At 48.3% G+C, this 7,500-nt stretch overlaps 1 protein-coding gene across 7 annotated transcripts in view; it reads left to right on the top strand.

Moving 5' to 3' along the window:
• The window catches only part of LOC143275326 (filamin-A-like), a 218,166-nt gene that overhangs the window by 26,735 nt on the left and 183,931 nt on the right, over window positions 1–7,500 (top strand). The window lies entirely within an intron of this gene.

Raw genomic sequence — 7,500 nt, 5'->3', positions numbered from 1 at the left:
GTAGCGACAACAACAAAACAAATTTGCCTTTTGACACTTAAAACCAGCCTAAACAAACAAAATAATGTGCCCATGCAGCACGATTTCTTAACAACAACAACAACAACAACAAACTTGCCGTCTTTCACACGAAACACAAGCCCAAACTAACAAATGTTACCCATACTGCAAGTTTGCCCCCCCCCACCCCTGCCCCCCCTCCCCACCACGCCCCTACCCCCAGGTCGTAAGTCACTTAATTCCCACACCGCATATCTCTTTATGTCAGCCGTGCGTTCAGCTTGACAGAACCCATAATTCTCGGCATTTAAACGGGTGTCTCTTTCTTTCTTTCTTTTTTTTTCATTTATTTTATTTTATTTTTTTTATACTGTCACGCCGGATGTACCTTTCAGAGCTTTGAGACTGGACTGTCGTCGCAACACTCCCCACACCGTTTGTGTGTCTGTGATTTTGTCGGCCGTTCGTTTGTAGAAACCTCAAACACTCGGCTGTTCAAATGAAAAAAAATAGGCACTTTTAAATGAAACAGGGGTGTCTCTCTCCCCCCTCTCTCTCTCTGTCTCTCTCTGTCTCTCCTCTCTGTCTCTCTCTCCTCTCTGTCTGTCGGTCTCTCACTCCTCTCTCTCCCTCTGTCTCTCTCTCCCTCTCTCTCTCTCCTCTCTCTCTCTCTCTCCCTCTCTCTTCCTCTCTCTGTCTCTGTGTCTCTCCTGTCTCTCTCTGCCCCCTCTCGCTCTGTCTCTCTCTCCTCTCTCACTGTCTCTCTCTCCCCCCCTCTCTCTCTCCCTCTCTCTGTCTCTCTGTCTGTCTCTCTCTCAACCCCTCTGTCTGTGTCTCTCTCCCTCTCTTTTTCGAGCTGGTTCATTGAGTTATTAAGTCAACCTCTGCTTGTTATCTGTATGTGCGGTAATAATCCCAAGTAAGAAGCCTTCCACTTCGTGGGAAATTGAATTGATTGGTAGATGTGTTCTGACACCTTAAAATGGACATTTTTGTTCATTGAATGAAATGCCACGTCCTGTCCTGTCCTGTCATGTCATGTCATGTCATGTCTCTCTGTCTCTTTTCACTGTCAAACTGGACGTGCCAGGGTTTCAGATGTAAGGGGGAAGGAAAGGAGAACCTCTTACTCTTAGAGTCTTCAGACCAGTCGCTGTTTTTTTGTTTTTTTAAAATTTATTTATTTATTTATTTTTTTAAACACTTCCCACACCGATGGTGTGTCTCTCATTTTGTCAGTCGTTCGTTCACAGAACCCCAAACACTCAGCTGTTAAACAGGGCTCTCTTTCTCTCTGTCTCTCTCTCTCTGTGTCTCTGTCTCTGTCTGTCTCTGTCTGTCTGTCTGTCTCTCTCAGTCTCTCTTTTTCGGTATTCTTATATAAGGCATTCAGATTAAGAGAAATTGTTACTTCGTAAAACAGTTATAATATATTTTTTTGTTGTCTATATATTAACACGGATACACTGCACGGTTTGTTGTCTATATTAATGCTTATTTGTTTGTGTGTTTTCGCTGAGTTGTGTTATGTTTACATATACCCCCTTCACTAGGGGCTGTGGCCTGATTGTGAATAAACCATTCCAATTCCAATTCTCTCAGTCTCTCTCTTTCAGTCTCTCTCTCTCTCTCTCTCTCTCTGTCTCTCTCAGTCTCTCTCTCTCTCAGTCTCTCTCTCTCAGAGTCTCTCAGTCTCTCTCTCAGAGTCTCTCTCTCAGAGTCTCTCTCTCAGTCTCTCTCTCTCTCAGTCTCTCTCTCTCTGTCAGTCTCTGTCTCTCTTAACTGTCAAACCGGATGTGTCAGGGTTTAAGAGGTAAGAGGTAAGGGAGGGAATACTCTATTAAAGCCTTCAGACCAGTCGTCAAACTTCCCACACCGATTGTATGTCTTTAATTTTGTCAGCCGTTCGTTTCATAGAACCCCCAAACACTCGGCTATTAAACAGGGGCCTCTCTCTACCCTCCCCCATCTCTCTCTCTCTCTCTCTTTTAACTGTCAAGCCAGGCATGTCATTGTTTGAGATGTAAGGGGGAAGGAAGGGGGAGAACCTCTGAGATCCTTCAGACTAGTCGCAGTTTTAACCCCTCCCACACTGATTTTATGTCTCTAATTTTGTCAGTCGTTCATTCAAAGTACCCCAAACACTCAGCTGTTAAACAGGGGTCTCTCTCTCTATCTCTTTTTGTGTCTCTCAACTGTCAAACCGGATGTGTCAGGGTTTAAGAGGTAAGAGGTAAGGGAGGGAATACTCTTATTAAAGCCTTCAGACCAGTCGTCAAACTTCCCACACTGATTGTATGTCTTTAATTTTGTCAGCCGTTCGTTTCATAGAACCCCCAAACACTCGGCTATTAAACAGGGGCCTCTCTCTACCCTCCCCCATCTCTCTCTCTCTCTCTTTTAACTGTCAAGCCAGGCATGTCATTGTTTGAGATGTAAGGGGGAAGGAAGGGGGAGAACCTCTGAGATCCTTCAGACTAGTCGCAGTTTTAACCCCTCCCACACTGATTTTATGTCTCTAATTTTGTCAGTCGTTCATTCAAAGTACCCCAAACACTCAGCTGTTAAACAGGGGTCTCTCTCTATATCTCTTTTTGTGTCTCTCTTAACTGTCAAACCGGATGTGTCAGGGTTTAAGAGGTAAGAGGTAAGGGAGGGAATACTCTATTAAAGCCTTCAGACCAGTCGTCAAACTTCCCACACCGATTGTATGTCTTTAATTTTGTCAGCCGTTCGTTTCATAGAACCCCCAAACACTCGGCTATTAAACAGGGGCCTCTCTCTACCCTCCCCCATCTCTCTCTCTCTCTCTTTTAACTGTCAAGCCAGGCATGTCATTGTTTGAGATGTAAGGGGGAAGGAAGGGGGAGAACCTCTGAGATCCTTCAGACTAGTCGCAGTTTTAACCCCTCCCACACTGATTTTATGTCTCTAATTTTGTCAGTCGTTCATTCAAAGTACCCCAAACACTCAGCTGTTAAACAGGGGTCTCTCTCTCTATCTCTTTTTGTGTCTCTCAACTGTCAAACCGGATGTGTCAGGGTTTAAGAGGTAAGAGGTAAGGGAGGGAATACTCTTATTAAAGCCTTCAGACCAGTCGTCAAACTTCCCACACCGATTGTATGTCTTTAATTTTGTCAGCCGTTCGTTTCATAGAACCCCCAAACACTCGGCTATTAAACAGGGGCCTCTCTCTACCCTCCCCCATCTCTCTCTCTCTCTCTTTTAACTGTCAAGCCAGGCATGTCATTGTTTGAGATGTAAGGGGGAAGGAAGGGGGAGAACCTCTGAGATCCTTCAGCAGACTGGTCGCAAGTTTTCCACTTCCCACACCCTCTGAGATCCTTCAGACTAGTCGCAGTTTTAACCCCTCCCACACCGATTTTATGTCTCTAATTTTGTCAGTCGTTCATTCATAGAACCCCAAACACTCGGCTGTTCATTCAGACAGGTCTCTCCCCCCCCCCCCCCCCCCCACCATCTCTCTCTCTCTCTCTCTTCGCAGAACCCCAAACATTCAGGTTTAGACAAACGGGTGCTTCTCTCTCTCTCTCTCTCTCTCTCTCTCTCTCTCTGTCTCTGTCTCTGTCTGTCTGTCTCTTTCTATGTCTCCCCACAGAACCCAGAACATCCAGCTTTTTAACAATCTCTCTCTCTGTCTGTCTGTCTGTCTCTGTCTGTCTCTCTCTCTCTCTCTGTCTGTCTCCCCACAGAACCCAGAACATCCAACTTTTTAACAAGAGTCTCTGTCTGTCTCTGTTTTTGTCTCTGTCTCTGTTTTTGTCTCTGTCTCTGTGTCTCTCTTTTCCTCAAGTTGTCAAGATATGTCAGGGTTTGTTGTGTAAGGAAGAGAGTATATATATATATACAGCTCTCTGAGCCCTAAGACATGACAGACATACCTGCCAGGGATAGGACAGGACGGGTACCGGGTAGCCGGGTACCCGGGTGTTCAGTTACCTGGCAGGGTGACACCCAGGGCCTGTGGTTTGAGTCACCCCCCCGATCGCCCACCCGGTAATGTTTCTTCTTCTTCTTCTCCTTCTTCTCCTTCTTCCTCACAGTTGGCCCGCCCCTCACGCACTGGAGAGGGCAGGGCAGAGGGTGGGTGGGTGGGTGGGTGGGTGGGGGACATAGGGGTGGTGGTGGTGGTGGGGGTGGAGGGGGGATTGGGGTGGTGGTCGTGGTGGGGTGACGAAGTTAAAGGGGTGGTGGTTACTTGAGGTGTGTGTGTGTGTGTGTGTGTGTGTGTGTGTGTGTGTGTGTGTGTGTGAACCCCCGTGTAGAGGGTGTGGCATGCTTGATGGATTGATTGATTGATTGATTGACATGGGCGCTAACACCAACTTTAGTCCTCGGTCAGAGATCACAAACTCTAAGCACTTTACACAAACACAGGGAGTCGTTTGCATAACAGTCTGAAAACACACACACACACACACACACACACACACACACACACACACACACACACACACACACACACACACACACACACACACACACACACACACACACACACACACACACACACACACACACACACACACACACACACACACACACACACACACACACACACACACACACACAGGCGCGCGTGCGCGATCGCTTTTCCATCCATTTTGCTTATGTTTTATTTATTTTTTTCTTTCGTCTAATATCACTCAAAGTGGAAAGACGGTAAACCGAAGACTACCACTACTACCACTTCTACGTCGACGACGACAACGACAACAACAACAACTTCGTCGACTACTACCACTGCTACAACTACTACCACTGTTGCTACTACTACTACTACATCGACAACGACAACAACTTCGTCGACTACTACCACTGCTGCTACTACTACTACTACTACCACTGCTGCTGCTACTACTACTACTACTACTACTACGTCGACGACGACAACAACGACAACTTCGTCGACTACTACCACTGCTGCTGCTACTACTACTACTACATCGACGACGACAACGACAACAACTTCGTCGACTACTACCACTGCTGCTGCTACTACTACTGCTACAACTACTACGTCGACGACGACAACGACAACAACTTCGTCGACTACTACTACTACTACTGTACAATTGCTAGCGTCCTGGAAGCTTAGTGATCATATCTGGACTGGTGTCTGTGGGACTGCACACTGTGACGGGGACCAGGAACGGGGACAGTGAGGAACATGGAGGCGTGGGTAGTGGTGGAGGAGGAGTGGTGACCATGGGTGTTCTCTCTCTGTGTGTGTGTGTGTGTGTGTGTGTGTGTGGGTGGGGTGTCGGGGGGAGGGGAGGGGGGTAGAGAGAGAGAGAGAGAGAGAGAGAGAGAGAGAGAGAGAGAGTGTGTGTGTGTCTGTGTGTGTGACATAGAGAATAATTATGCGTGCAAGCGTGTGTGCGTTTGCGAAGAGGACTCTGTGTGTGTGTGTGTGTGTGTGTGTGTGTGTGTGTGTGTGTGTGTGTTGTAGCTGAAGCACACTGATCATAACAGTCTTGGTGGGGATTGAAGAGGTCGGTGGGGTGGGGCCCTTGTCCCTAGGGGGACGGGGACGGGAGGGTGTGGGGGGGGGACTTTGGGTAGGCAGGGTAGGTCAGGGTGAGTGTGAGGGATCAGAGAGTTGTTGAGAAATGTGTGTACATGAAATATCTTTGTGGACTTTGAGGGGGGCGGGGAAGCGGGTACAGAGCAATTCTTGGGTGGTGGTCTGTGTGTGTGTGTGTGTGTGTGTGTGTGTGTGAAGTCAAGATTATATTTCATGATTATGGTGAAGTGAGTAAGCAACAGTTGCTTTTTTTTTTTTTTTTCATCAAACCATCAATTAACTTGAAATGTGTTTGTGTTTGTGTGTCGGTGTGTGAGCGCGCGTGTGTCCGTGGAATGGTGTGTTTGTGTGTGCGTGTGTGCATGTGCGTGTGTGTGTGTGTATGGGGTGTGTGTGTGTGTGTGTGGTGTGTGTGTGTAGCTGGAAGCCCAGAGATCATGATATTATCTTGTCAGGACTGAAGTGGTTGGTTGGTGGAGCCCTTGTCCTGGTGGGTTCGGTGGGGGTGGAGGAGGGGGAGGATAGCGGGCGGAGAGGGGGGGTGGGGTAGGGTGGAGCGTGTGTGTGTGGGGGGCGTGGGGGGCGTGGGAGGGGGGGGGGATGCGGATGGAGAGTGAAGAGTCAGTGGGTAGTGGGAAGGGAAGTGCAGGGGGAGGGATATAACTATAACTATCTGTGTTCTGTTCCCGTTGTGTGTGTGGGTGGGGGGGTGGGATGGGGCGTGGTGGGGAGGGGGATAGGGGTGGAGTGTGTGTGGGGGGTGGGGGGTGGCGGGGTGGGGGTGCGTGAATTTACAAGGACATTCGAATAAATAGTGCACATTTTTCATTCAAGAAACACACATGTGCACGCACACTCACACTCACACACACACACACACACACACACACACACACCTCTCTCTCTCTCTCTCATGCCCACCTCCACCCCCTTTCATACCACCTCACCCCCTGAATCAAATCCATCCATCGACCCTGTACAAGATGCGGCCATAGCAGAGTCAAACAGGCGTTGGACTTGTGACCCCGTGTTCACCAGTGATCAGGGTTCCAGGCCCTGTTTTGGCATGGTGCTGTGTGTCCTATGGAAAGACACTTTTCTCCGATTTTTGGCCGCACTCCCTTACATGTGGAGTGATGGCCTAGAGGTAACGTGTCCGCCTAGGAAGCGAGAGAGAATCTGAGCGCGCTGGTTTGAATCACGGCTCAGCCGCCGATATTTTCTCCCCCTCCATTAGACCCTTGAGTGGTGGTCTGGACGCTAGTCATTTGGATGAGATGATAAACCGAGGTCCCGTGTGCAGCATGCACTTAGCGCATGTAAAAGAACCCACGGCAACGAAAGCCTTGTTCCTGGCAAAACTCTGTAGAAAAATCCACTTGGATAGGAAAAACAAATAAAACTGCACGCAGGAAAAAAAAAAAAGCAAAAAAAAAAAAAAGGGTGGCGCTGTAGTGTAGCGCCGCGCTCTCCCTGGGGAGAGCAGCCCGAATTTCACACAGAGAAATCTGTTGTGATAAAAAGAAATACAAATACAAATACACCGTGGTGTGAATGGGTACACCTGACTTTGGGTCGGGGAAGGGTAAAACAGCGGAAAGAGGGTTTTGAACCCCGCCTTCCTGTGCCGAGCCTCCGACACAAAGCCACTGCCCTGATGGCCATTAAAGGCTATGGGATGTTTAACCTTTTACTTTTTAACATATGTAAACGGTCGCTTCACTGGGCGGATGATAAGAGTGGTTAAAGCGTTGGACTTTCAATCTGAGGGTCCCGGGTTCAAATCTCGGTAACCGGGGGTGCATGGTGGGTAAAGGGTGGAGGTTTTTCTGATCTCCCAGGTCATCGTATGTGCTGACCTGCTTGTGCCTGAACCCTCTTTGTGTGTACATGCAAGCAGAAGATCAAAAACACACGTTAAAGATCCTGCAAACCATGTCAGTGTTTGGTTA

Source organism: Babylonia areolata, chromosome 30 (assembly GCF_041734735.1).
Source record: "Babylonia areolata isolate BAREFJ2019XMU chromosome 30, ASM4173473v1, whole genome shotgun sequence".
Lineage (NCBI taxonomy): Eukaryota > Metazoa > Mollusca > Gastropoda > Neogastropoda > Buccinidae > Babylonia > Babylonia areolata.
Note: the sequence above shows the minus strand (reverse complement) of the source record. Positions and strands in the feature narration are given on the sequence as shown.